The sequence below is a fragment of the Channa argus genome, chromosome 9 (assembly GCF_033026475.1).
Source record: "Channa argus isolate prfri chromosome 9, Channa argus male v1.0, whole genome shotgun sequence".
In the NCBI taxonomy this organism is placed as follows: domain Eukaryota; kingdom Metazoa; phylum Chordata; class Actinopteri; order Anabantiformes; family Channidae; genus Channa; species Channa argus.
The window spans coordinates 22,256,216-22,270,531 of NC_090205.1; the positions used below are offsets into that span (position 1 = coordinate 22,256,216).

Consider the following 14,316-nt stretch of genomic DNA (forward strand, 5'->3'; position numbering starts at 1 on the left):
GACTGATTTACCAATTGAGCTACCACATTAGCTCAGTACGTTGGTTTATGACTATAAATAATGTAGAACCCAAAACTAAAGGAGAACTGACCTGAGGTTGTAATAAATCAGCATTATTTAAGGTAATTTTAAAAATAAATGACAACAATCGTTTGGAAACAATAAGAAACGAGCGTCTTTGAACGCCACATTTTTTAAATCTATCTACCTGACAATTTCGGCGTTAATTTGAAATGTCGCCTCTGACTCCGCACCACTAGGCGGTGGTGCTGCACCGTTTTCCGTCACGCGTCACAACAAACTGTGTAGGAGAAGAAGACGAGGGCCGACAGCAAGCTGGAGCACTGCAGTACATGCACCCGTACGGCCGCTTTCGGTCCGTGTTCGCTTTTCTCCAACACCAGCGACGACACGGAGGAAAACAGACGTGTAGCTCCTGAAGCGAAGTGGCGCAGAACATTTGACCGTGTCCAGAGAACCCAACTCTCCGTTCGGACACGCACCGTGAGTGGCGTTTTTGTGTGTTATGTGGACGCTGCGGAGGATGAAACGGGGCTGCTAATATGATTTGGGTTCCGGTTGTGTTTATGTAATATTAAGCTGCTAATCCTCTAGAACAACGCGGACGTGGGCACTCACCGGCGAAATTTACGTTGCTGTGGTAACCAAAAATATGCACTTGGAGCTGCCTGCGAAAATAGCTTGTGTGTGTGCAGTGCGACTGTGGGATTTATGGCTGTCATCTTACCTCAGCTTTACCCTGTCAGTGGAGCCGTGGAGGTCTACCAGCGAGAGCGCATCATGTACAGTGCCCAGAAATAGAGTAGTATTAACGCTATGCTAGCTGCTGCAACACGTTCAAGTGTTGTGCAGGTAGAGGGTTGCAGTGCTCAGGTCCCCTCGCGTGTCTGCAACTTGCACACCTTTTTAAAAAAAAAAAAGACATCGAGGATTACTGAAAGATTGCACACTGAAGGCTTGATGTTGTTCAGTGCAGGGTATTCAGAAGTGCTTCTTTTAAGGTCTGTTGTCTTGTTCAAGAAGAACTTCCAGTTTAAAAGTGTAATAACTGGACTATTTAAAAGTGAATAATAAGATTCTTCTGGGACTTAACGTGTAGTGAAGCCAAACCCAAATAAAACATGAAAACAGGACAAAGGATGAAGTCACACATGTTACATCTCATGTTATGTTGCAAAAAAAAACAAAAAAAAAAAACAAAGCAGTTAGAGTTACTTTTTAGTGTGCAGGTCTTTTTCAGATATTTTATTGAACAGCGTCTTTTGCATCGGCATGCTGCTCATGTCCAAGGCAGATGAAGCAGTGAGTTTTCTTGAAGTGGCCTTTGACCTGCTTCAGTTTTCTTCACTTTGAGCTGAGTGTTAAGGTGGCACTGGCCCCTGCTTGCACCTCTCAGGTATTACATGCATTCAAGTCACAGTGATAAATCTCCTGATATCCCAGAAAGCAGCGCATGGCGATCAATCCTGAACCCTTAGGGCCGTTTTACAGCACTAACACGGATTCTGAGGGTATTTCTCGAAAACTAGATACACTCCAATAGCTCTCGTAATTCAAAAATAATCTGGTACAGTTCAGGACAATTATAACTTTGGAGTCTTTCTCAGGTGACAATTTCTTCTCCACAAAACCAAAAATGGGAAAGGGGTCATTATTTAAAGCAGGAAAATCTATTTTTTATTCACTCACCTTTGGCTTTATATTCATTATCTACAAGTTTATGCACCAAACATCATCATAACAGTTTTTTTCCTTCAAAGAGATGCTGAAATTCTGCACTTGACCTTCAATCAAAGTGAGCTAGATGGCGTCATTTCTGTCAACATCTTTGTTTCTATGGAAAAGAAATCGACATGCCCACGAAAATGGCTAAAACTTTTTTTCTATGTTTCAGGACCAAACAGAGTTGTTTTTTTTTTTTTTGATCTGGAGGCATAGAGGAGCCTCTGAATTTTAGGTGATGATTGTAAAACAAGACGCTAAGGATTAAACATGGCCATGGTTTCTGAGTTATTTAGGGAGTTAAAACTGTGACTCTAAATGTTTGTAGTACATGAGAGCTGTGGATCATGTGACACTACCCCGTCACATAGCAAGCCAGATGGAAAATTAATTGGTCAAAGATTTATAGATTTATTTGGACTATAATTATTATGCGCCATCACTGCAAAACTTTATCACTTCCAGCTCCTTTGTGTGACAAAAAGAATATAAAAAAGTTGTAATATTATTATGTAACACATAAAAAACAAAAATGCAAATACACTACATATAAGTTATTAAATCTATTTAAAAGTACTTGCTATTAAATAATTTAAAAGGTTTGCTTTTGTCCTAAATTTCTAAAGTCAAACCCTTCTCATATTTTTGCTATAAAAGGGAACAGTCTTATCGCAGTAACCACTTCAGCTTATTAAGGTTGAGAACCTAGGGCTAGAGCTACACAGTAACACAAAAAATATTGCAAAACAAATAAATACAGGGATTTTTAACAGATGACCTTAATAACGCTCGTTGGAAAGAAATAATTACTATAGGACTGGGTGATTTGGGTAGATGTTGCTCCATATTCTTGTCCTCTGTCTTCTCCTTCCTCCAATCATAAACATAAAATGCCAACTGTGTGTATTGATGTGTATGTCAGTGTATCAAGCTGTACTTAAATGTGCAATGTGGATGCAGGTTTGGAGGTATACAGTTACTTCCAAGCTAATTAAACTGAATGGGTAAGACACTGTAAAATTACTAAGGGCCTATAACTAACTAATTAAGTTCTGATATATTAGGTGGGTCTCTCTTTTTTTAATTTTGTTGTATCTCTCCTCTTAATTCACTTCATTGCAGCAACCCTTGTTGTGTTAGTTTTAGCAGTGTAACACCAGTGGATGGTGAATTATTTGCCGTTTTGTGTTAAACAGGGTACAGTGCTCCTGATTTAAGGGTTTAAACTTCCAAAACAAGGGCTCCTGAAGTTATTTGAGAGTGAAAGTACAGGCGGACTTCTCTGTTAGAGTAGTTGAAAATGAGAACCGTGCGACTCCTCCCTTTGTATCCAGCAGCCAAAAAAATTGTAGCCTGAAGTTTGAAAGTGAATTTGCTTTACTTGACATCACTTGTTTTGCGATGTGACTATTGTAGATGCGTGTGCAGCCCTACCACTGACCTTGTCAATGAGCCACGAGCCACTGTTGTGCTCACACAGCCTGGTCTGTTTGCTGCAACACACACTCACACACTCACACACGCACACTGGCAGCTATGACAAAGTGTCTTGAAGGGACAGATGCCTGTTAGCGACAGCTTTATCCCAATGTTTATTCCACAAAATGCTGGCACGGTATGATGCATGTTAGTACCCAGTCTGACAGTGTGTCTTCAGTAGTATGCAGTGTCCACGGTAAAATGTGGGCTTTCTAAATCGGGAATAACTGCAGTTTGAAAGGTTGAAACTCTCACGATGGACTTTGGCTGCTTATTGTAAAACAGGCTGTTGTGGTCAACTGTTGTGGTCAACTAGCATTTGTCCTAGAACTAGTTGCAGCGTGTGTTAAACTCTTGATGTTCTAAATAATATTGCTTGTCATGTCAGCCAGAGAAAAGCCAGGTAGAAGTTAAGAAACCTGCCTAGTTTTGTATGTGTTTGTGTGTGTGTTTTGTTTCCCTGCTATCCAGAAGAAAAACAATTTAATGAAACGGCTGTGAAATCCCGTTCATTTGAATACATTGAGCCAACTGGACACTTGGTAAATCTGCTTTCACCTATGTATGAGTAGTTTCCCTTGAAACCCTAACCCTGTGAAGGTATCTGTTCCTGAAGCTGTGTCAATAGTAGGGCATGAGACTTAGCTCAAACAAGTGACACAGACTCACATTTTCCTTTTTAAAAAATGAAGCACATTAGGATTATTGCGTAGAACAACAATGCAGGGGTATGATTTCTCTGAGAAATGCTCGCTTTCCATTAAAGACATGATGTAAGAGTGACTGAATGTATTTGAAGCTATGTGGAAAAAGGCAATTTTGTGGATTTGCTCATTTAAAGGGCATAATTGAGATTTAGCAAAATCTGGTTGCAGTAGTCAGCTAAAACAAAACCGTGTCAGAGGCAACCTTGGCAAATACTCATCAAAGCAAAGTTGACGGGTGGGCTAAAAGTGGTGCAGTACTGCTCTACTTGCTGAGGCGACAGGTTTAAAGAGGAGAAAGCAGCCTACACAAGGCACTGAGGGTAATGTGCCAAGCTGACCGTGTGTATGTGTTAGTGTATGTGAGCTAAGTTCACTCAGCCCTGCTGCATTGTACCCTCTCAGGAAAGCTGCACGCAGCAGAGATGCTGCACTGGTTTTGTGAGTGGACCCATGTTATACCTAAAAAAAAAAAAAAAAAAAAGAAAAGAAAACACTTCTATCATTTAAAACTGTTATGATGAAATGCAGAGGCTGTGAACATTGTAGCCATAACCTTCACACAGTCCCATGTGAACATATCATCTTTTGTCATCGATCGGCATGTTCCCTGAGTCCCTGAGGGCATTGTTGTTTGCATTTCCTCAGGATTTACAGGCTGATGGATCCTGATGAGGATACACATTTGAAGGAAGCCACATTGCCTCAGTGTCAGTTATTATTGTGATAAGCTGCTGGATAAACATCCCTTCACACTGTTATTCTATTGCAAGTGTTTTTGCTCATTTTCAGTAGATGTAGGCCCACACAGAAAACACAGTTGATGCGAGGGGCATTTTATTGCACAGTTTGTGTAACATCCCTTCTGTGTCTTCAGAAGCTTATTTAGTGTGCTAATCATTATCACACTGTAAGGAATTCTGACGTTTGCAGACTGCATGAACACTTGCCAGGCATCAAATTTAGGCAAATTGGCGAGAGGAGCACCTGCTAGACTGGCCAGTAATTGTTTGGAAAACAACATATTTGAATGCACAGGTTGGATGAAACAAAATCGCTCTGCCTGCCTTCACCCTGGCTGCCTTCCCGAGTGTATTTGTTGTCCCAAGCAACACGGTATTAGTGCAGGAAAAATAAATGTCAGTGCAATCGCATTGAAAGGTTGATAGGAGCTAGTTTAGTTAATTTGACTTCCCTTAGCTGAAGAGTGATTACACAATGTGTCACGAACAGTGAACAGGAATATAGATAAAACACTCTATATATCTGCAGGGGACAAAAGGTTCTCTAATTAACAGTGTTCTAATTACACACAGGAACATTATTTCATATGTTCTTTGTCTGAAAGCACCTTTTAGTCTATTTCCTAACAGAGGGACCCTTTCCGGACTTCCTCTGCACCCCTTATCACTGGCCACTTGCTTGCCATTTTTGGCTACCCACTGTTCATCCTGTGTATTTTTCCTGAAACACGCCAGACATCCTGTTTTCTTCTCTCTCGATTAGTGTTAAAGGAAACAGCAGCTTGCATTTCACATTGTTGTGTCAACCAGTCATGTGTGTCACTTCTTGTTGTTGGTAAGATTTGGTAGGACAATGATTTGCCTGATGAAGCTGCAGTTCTGGGAGTGTGTTGTGCAGTTCTCTAAACTGCCCTACTACCGCGAAACACAAACTTTGGTGGCAAATAGTTTTTTTATTTAGGTCCTGTTCTTCTTGTTGCTCTGTCCATTTAGCTTATATAGTGTGTTAAACACACATCGTAAATAACTGGGAAACTGTGATGATCAGATTTTTCCTTCTTTTCCTTTATATTTATCTCCCTGTGTGTAATTGTGAGTGTGAATGGGTGAATGCGTAGCAGTGTAAAGCACTTTTGGTACCAATAAAGTAGAAAAGCGCTATATAAGTGCAGACGACTTACTAATTAAATTGACTTTTTTTTGTATCAACAGGATTCCGATAACTTGTGTTGCATATCGTGTTAAACACACACTGTTAACAACTAGGAAACCACAACAATTAGCTTTTCTTAATTTTAGTTTAGAATTCCACCACGTCAGGTAGTTAACTGACTCTTTGTTTCGCTCTCTGCTGGAGTCTAAATGCTCTTGATTGGCGTACTTTCATTAAGTTCAGGTTTCTTCAACGTCTCTTTGTTGCGTAGCTGAGCTATTGTTGCATCTGACATGCACAGCAGCATAGCTGGCTTCTTATTGACAATGAATGGGCTGCTGCTGCTAACTCAGACTTCTGGAACCATATTTAACCCAAAAGAGTAAGAGATACATATAAGCTCTTTCAAAAAGCAAGGGGGTTGCTTATAAATTGTCAGGTGAGAGGTTAAAATGCCTTAAATGACCGAGCATGACCGTGCTAGGAAACATATCTGCAGTGGTCCCGTTCCCCGTGAGAGGATGTGTTTGATCGGCACAGAGGAGTTACAGACAGCAACTGTGTTTAAATCCACTTAAGTAACCAGGTTACTCAGAAATCAGCTTTCCCAGTTAAACGGGGAAAAGTGTTCACATGCACTTAAGTAACCTTGTTACTGGAAATCTACACATGACATGCAGCAGAAGATTAACCTGGTTTCTACTCCTCTTTAGACTTATTTTGCAAGGATGGCACAGATTGTATAGCGACAGAAAACGCTGCTTTCTGACTTTTCCTTTTTTTTTTGGCTGTGTTCGTGTTGCAGCACAGTGACAGAGCTGGGGGAAAGAAGGAATAGAGAGTTGTGCAGCTGATCCACAGCACAACTGTCTGAGTTAAAAACTATATTTAGTTAGACTTCTGTGAGGCACATTGTGTTAAAGTAAAATTTTCTGTCGGGCTTTAGATAGACGATGCAGCATTATTAATGATCTTTCCCTCATTTACTCCCATGTGCGTAACAACAGCACATTGTTACCCAAATGTGCTGTTGGAGAAAGCTGATTAGAAACCTGGTTTCGTGTCTACATGGCAGAGAAATCTGGATTCTTCGTCTTCCCTAATCCTCCTCCCCGATTTTGAAAACCAGCTTTCCTGTTTACATGACTGGTAAGAAATCAGCTTTTCTGAGAAAGCTGACTGTAACCTGGTTACTTAAGCCCGTGTGAGGCACTGTTGATGAAACCATATCCCGTTGGGCAGGTGGTGTGATTTCTCAGACAGAAATTGTTTTGAATGGATCTCAAGTTTCTCTAAAATGATTGGTTAAAGTTGAACCAGGCTGAAGCTTTGTAATATATTTGCAGCAGCCAGTTTGGTTAAAATCCCAGAAAAACAGTACCCAAATGTACGTGCGAATTTTAACTAGTTTAAGTAATTTAAAGGCCTCAAACTGCATATTCTAACTTGACTGCTTACTGGGATATTCTGGGGTTAATGTGCACATAACAGAACTGGATTGCGGAGTGGAGATATTCATATTTAAAGGTTTTTAGCACGGCTTGACCTTCTACCTAGAGAAGCCCTGTGTGTCACATGCTTACACAAAAAGGTACCTTGCACATATCTGTGAGATGCCAAAGGCTTTGACACGGTGTCCGTATTTGACGACCGCGTCAGTCTAACACAACTACCACCTACTCAAGAATCGTGTCATACAGTACAAAGATAATGTGCAAGACAAAAGCCAAAAATATGTATCGTACATTTTGTGACCTAATACTTAATTTAAGTTGTAATAAGGAATTGGTGATATTTTTATTGAATTTACAAAAAGTGCTATACTGTGATATACATTGTAATGGAGATATAAAATTAACTAGATTTGGTTTTGTCAAAATGCACAGTATTAGCTATATTGCCAAAATTACCTTATTCTAGTTTTCTATATTCCCCCACTTAAAAAAATAAATTCTCATCATCAAACTGATGATGCCATATGGAGAAGTTTTTCAATTTGGAAGAACTGCGGAGTTTTTCAGTTTAGATGATGTCTTCTGGAGGAGTTTCAGATGATGTCATCACCAGTTTTTCAGCATAGGATGCAAGATCTTTGTTGTGGATGCAGGTATTATTTATGCAGTTGACAAATAAATTTAGAAAATCACTGATTACACTTGCTGATAGGGATGTGTGTGGATGATTGCAAGGCTTTCTGAAGCACTTTTTCTTTCTGCTGGCCCAAATAGCACAATATGAAAAATGGTTGGTGTGTCCGCCCGGCCTATGTCACTTTTACATCTTTGCCACAAAATAATAAGGTCACAGATGACCTTGCTGTTCCCTGCAGCTGCTGAATATTGTCCTGCAATGATGTTGTTCCCCATCAAGTTTAAATTAGAATTGAAATTGATTTTTGACTTAATTTTACATGAGTGCCCAGTTTCAATCAATTAATCAGTCTGTGCAAAAAAACGTGTAATAGTGTTCGCTCAAGGCTACTGCTGTGAGTTACAGTTCCGTTTGGAGGCACTTGGAGAAGCATAAAAGTCATTTTAAATAATGTATGTGTATGCTACACACCAGCAGGAGAATGTGACTGTGGAGCATAGGGTTATATTTTTAGGTATGTATAAAAGGGTCCCACCTAAAACCCTTAGTACAGCAACCCTTACTAAAGCAAAGTCAAGGTTATGTTGTTGTGGTCCTTGTGTGCAGCTTGTGATGTTAACATTATCCAGCTCCTTTTATACTTGTGCTTGAGGTGCTCTTAACTCACTGCAGTCTTCTAAAGATTTAGTGTTGCTTTTGAGAAAAACACAGTCTACAGCAATGGAATAGCAATAGAAGTTAGTACAGGAAATAAGTCCTGTAAACATGCCATAGATAGTGTTGCAAACTATTTGATTTGTCTTTGATTACATAAATACTGCCTGCTCTTTCATTTTGATATGTGAACAGTTCCCTTTGTTCTCACATGGGCATGTAGTCCTATAGATGCCTGTAGTGGTGAACCTGGTAACATTCTGGCCTTCAGCTCATTTATTCATTTTTCTCTTCCAACTTCTACAAAAATCGGGAGATGCCTGACCAGGTGAAATGAAACAAATGCATGCTCAATGCCAGCAGTTTACATTTACATTTAGTCGTTTAGCAGACGCTTTTATCCAAAGCGACTTACAAGTGAGGTACAAGGCAGCAAAAATCTAAGTCGAGGAGAAAACATCAAAGCAAAGTCCTATCGTAAAAGTGTTCACGAGATGCAAGTGTGAGAAAGAGCAGAAAGGATTTTTTTTTATTTATTATTTTGTTTTAATTTTAAGAGATTTAAGTGCACATGAAGATGCGGAAGAAGTTATGACGTCAAATTTGGCGTGCTCCCTGGCTGACCCAGGTGGGAATGGTTTGTAAGTTTGTAAGAAGGGTGTTTAAATACTTAGAGTAAAGGTGCACATCAGCCAATATCTGCTGAGATCTTCATCGTCTGTGGCACCTTATTACAGTATGAAATGTCCTAAAGTAAAAAACTTTCTTCCTTTAAGTTCACCTTGACCTATAAGACATGTTGGAATTATTTCACTTTATATTATAGGAAAAAACTGTGCATTTATTCATTCCATCTCACAGTCTTAAGCACTTGCACCATATTTGTATCATGTGGGAATCAAATCAATGCTTCCCTATCACCCAACTCACCAAACTGTGGCAAGCAGGAAGCTTCTGGTTGTAACTATTATTTATGTAGTATACACTAAGATTGCAACACACTTGTGTATGCATAATGTATCATTAATTTCTTTAGTGAAAGCATTAACCTTCAAAGGTGTAAATGTTGTGGTATTTAAAGTCGTGGAAGTGTACTGTTAGCCCCACATGAATGTCAGGACAGTCTGTACCTTCTTTGTAAGGAATTTTGTAAACCTCTTTTTTTTTTACACCCACTGGAGCTGACTTCTGAGTGAAAACGGAAGAAAGAGCTAATGCACATGCCAGACGAGGTTAGCATCAGAGCGTGAATGTGACATTACAGTCAATGCCGTACACAATTTCATGTAGGCACCACAAAGGGCAGAACAAGGCCTCTGTGAAACCAATAGTAATACACTTGGCCATAGTTGACTGAATCGTTCATTGACAGAAATGCTACTCAGACTATCCTACAGATTTTCCGTACGCCAGGGCGTTGTTGTTCTTAGAGCATTAGGAAAATAATGTTTGCTCATGTTTTACTTAGAGTAAAAAAAAAAAACAAGGTCATTTACACAGGGAAGAAATGTAGAATTTTAGCTTGGTGTTTTGCTGGAGCACCGTATATGGCAGAGTGAGAAAATTCTTCAGTCACTCTTTTGATTGAGAGCAGTGTTCCTGCTGTGTTGAAAACGATGACACCAAATGTTGGCATTTGAGTCATGAAGCAGAACTCAAAGGAGTCATCACTCATTTTTTGATGTGACTGAAATATTGTTAAATGAACTACTATAAACGTCAGCATGTTCAGTTTTCCATGTCATGCAATTTTATTACAAAGATAAAACTTATTTGGAATTAGGATGGGCCGGTATGTTTATTTATGCTCTGTAACCTTTTCTGGTCTAAGTATATCTCCCTGCATATTTATGCTGTCTCTTTCAACTACACTTAACATTTAAATTGTTTGCTTTCATAACTACAGGCTTCCCACTCTGGCTAAAACTTTAATCATTAATATTTGGCAGATTAATTCTATTTAAATGTGTTTCTTTCTGTTTAAAAGTAATAAGAACAGCCTTGTGTTGGACAATGATTTGTATAAGTATTAATTGCTAAACTCACATTTAGTGGTGATCAACTTATTAATAAGCACATTAGGGAAAATAGATTTATTTCACTTTACATTCAAACCATCCAGTTACCACAGCATTTTTTTTGTACTTCAGACAGACATGTTATTGTTTTTACATGAGCTATCAGTAGATCTCCAACATACAGGGGGAAATACCACATTGCCCTATGCTATGTCTATAGTGAACTGCCATGTCAATCAGTATAGCTATTATGTGCTTATCCAGCACTATCTTAAACAGACTTTGTGAGCATATGCAACAAAAGCCAAGAAATCCACACAAAAGTTCACCTCATAGCATTTCATTGTGCGTATCAGCCCTAAAACATGGATTGTGTCATGATGTGGCTCTACGCGTATTCACTGTGGATTAGGCTAAGCCCATCAATAATGCAAACCACATGGAGTAGTTGTGAAAACACTCTTTTTATTGTTTTCAAAGAACCACTGTGCTCGCCTTGTGTGTTTACTGTAGGGACAGTCAGACAGTAAGTCATCTGCCCATGACCAACCAATTAAACTTCTGAATGTCTGAAGAGAGTCTGCAGCAGAATAATTTAAGTTGGCCTCTCATCTGCTTGCTTGTCCTTTTCATATTCATCAACTGTCGGTTTCGCTCTTGTCCTCCATATTCTATGGTGCGCTGCACAGAGCCCTTGGTGATATGGCTATATATAGAATGTAAAGGAAGAGCAAGATTATGAGAAATAGAGTTGGGTTTTAGTGCAATGTCCCGGGGGTGCTCACTTCAGCACTCCTGTCCAAAAGGGTTAACGATGCTCAGATTGTTTTTGTCTGTGCTGACTAGAGTAAAGAGGTCAAGCCTTCGGCAGTCTGAGATAGACTTCCTCAATTAAGTGCAGCACCTTCTGGCTAAATGCTGTCGGTGATTTCCAGCTTCTAGATTACTTTTTTTAATAGCCAAAATAACAAAATTAAAGCAAAAACCATCAGTTTGACCATTATATCTGTTGATAATCCAACGTTTTTTTATTATTTTTATTCTATTTCTGTTTTGGCTAGTAGAGAACTTCCTTAAGGTCACTTTGAAGTTACAAAACACTACTTATGACGCTCTCCAAGCTGGTTCACACAGTGGCAAGTCTATGTCATTAGTTTATCATAAAATATATATATATATATATATATATATATATATATATATATATATATATATATATATATATATATATATATATATATATATATATATATATATATATATATATATATATATATATATATATCACATACACTTTACAGTGGTCAGGTCCAAGATGCAGTTTTTAGTACATGTTGGATGGTAATTTTAATCTTTTCGACCATCCTTCTTCTTACAAGCTTCAACATAATGTTTGCACACATACAGTTCACAGTAATGATTTTACCTCTTAAACTTTGTATTTCACCTTTGTTCCATTCAAGTCTGTCCCAGTATTTCAGAAATGCCTACAAGGGAATTTATTACATCTGGCCAAAATGTCCCCTTGGATAATGGGTGAACTAATTACAATTGTATAATAAGAGCGTAGACAGAAAGACACGCAAACTACAACTTGATTGGTTTGCAGAGTGATGCAGCCATGGGTTTTCTTTATATAAAATAATGTTGACAAATGAGTGTTTATTATGTGCTATTTTGTTTATGCTTGTGTTAAAAAATGATTAACTAATTATTAATTAAATAATTAAAAGGATTAACTCATTTTACCACTCTAGTATGTAATACTGCAGCAGATTACGTTGGCTGTAATTAGAGTGGTAAGAGTGTAAACATATTAAACAGCGTACTAGAGCTGCCTAAACTCGAACAGCATCCAGGAAACTACTACTACTCTGTGAAATAGTACTTGTGTATTTGCAAGTGATTATCATTTTCGAAAGGTTGTTAAAAAAATATGCCACTCTCCAAAACATTTGCCAAGCTTTGCTGTACATACATCTCTAAACATGCTCCTTCGGCATGTGGAACCTGTCAGAGTCTGCCTGTTAGCAAAGCTTGTCAGGTCTGCTGTGCCTGGTTACGTTTACTAAGCTGTGATTGGGAGGTTGTTGAAAGGTTTAGTGACTGGTCAAGGAAACGTAGTGTCTTGTTTGATATGTGCAAGCCATGCTGATCAGAGCAGAAGGAAGTTTAGGATTGATAAAGATGCTGCAGTGGAACTAAACGCAGTTCAGAGAAATGAGGGGGAAGCTGGGAGCAGAGCGTAGCAGGTGCTGCCAGCCCATGGGGGCATATTTGTGTACTCTGCTCACTCAGTGGGAACATTTTAATTTGGTCCCTCTTCTATAAAATGGGTCAGGATTTGTTCTTCTGTAGTGTTTCAGGAAAAGTGCAGCTCCATGTTTTTTTTCAGAAACAGTAAAAGTGCTCACATAAGATCACACACACTTGCAGCAGGTATTAATGGGATATGTGTTAGTTCTGTGTGTTATGTTTAACACACAGAACATGACATGATGCTATAGAAAACAAAACTTATTTGGCTGTTCATATAATATTGAACAGTAAACATAAGTGTTGCCGGAATTTATCGCCATGCAGCCTGCATGTACCATGGATAACGACAAGATTTCTTTTTTCCATAAGTGGAAAATCTATGTACATCTCAGTTGAATGTTCTCTGTTTTCTGTCTCTAAGTGTCTAAAGTGGTAGGTTATTTGCTCTGCCACAGCATATCACAAAATTGTTATTCTGTTCCCCAATAAGTATAATATGATAATAGTATGACTTACAAATATTTATTTTAAAAAGGTGTGGGGCTTTTGACAGAAAAGCCAAGTCATACATCATTTGAAACTTACTCTTAAATGTATATTGTACAAGACAACAAATTAAATTAATTGTTGAATTGTTGGAATTTATTCATTTATTTATACGATCTAAGGATTTGGGAACTGAAGAGACAAAGTGCTTTTCTTTTTGAAAGCAGCATTTTCACCCATTCTTGCTTGGTATTGGATTGATGTGAGATGGGCTAAGATTTAAGATTTCATTTGTCCCAGAGTTTTTAAGGCGTGTTGCTGGCATTACTCTAACATAGGCTTCGGAATATTTTCAAATAATTGCATTTTTTTTTTTGGATTCTGTTTACATTTTACACAATGTCCCAACTTTTTCTAGAAATGAGGTTTGGACAATCCTTTTTTTTCAATCACAGCCAGAGGAAGGGGCGTCCCTCTAATTAATAATAAAAAAATACTTGATGACTGGTTTTCATAACTTTTCAATCGACTGGTCCTTTGACAATTGCACATTACTTTTTGTTGAATGAATCCTCCAAGAACATTTGAGAAACATCATCCAAGTCTCCAGTCTTTTAGTGTTTTCATTTTTATTTATTTGGTTTTAAAATCTGGACTTAATTTAACATATTTGTATATCTTCACGCTCTAATAATGACTAGTTGTATTGTGGTTATTCATTACATCTTACATACTTTATTTTCATATTTTCCCATTCACAGTTTGATTGCTGTCATTGTTTTTTATGTTCAAGTTCCTGGAAAGATCAATGGCTTTTGAATCATCAAACGTAGTTCAGCCCCCTCTGAAATATGTCAGCTGCTGTCAAGGTTTGGTATTTGAATTAAGAAATGTTTGCAAGAGTCTGCATTTACCTTATATTCTTCCTTAACATCAGTTGCCCATCTTCTCTATGACAGACTGCTTTGTTATGTTATGACTGCTTT

The 14,316-nt window shown here is 38.3% G+C and overlaps 1 protein-coding gene across 6 annotated transcripts in view; it reads left to right on the plus strand.

The window, feature by feature from the left end:
- The first annotated feature begins 301 nt into the window (after nt 1-301).
- adarb1b (adenosine deaminase RNA specific B1b) overlaps nt 302-14,316 on the plus strand; it is a 112,594-nt gene continuing 98,579 nt past the window's right edge. For all 6 annotated transcript variants that reach the window (XM_067515077.1, XM_067515072.1, XM_067515076.1 and 3 more), the window contains exon 1: nt 302-504. The gene's annotated coding sequence lies outside the window, so the exon portion shown is untranslated. The remainder of the gene's footprint in view (nt 505-14,316) is intronic.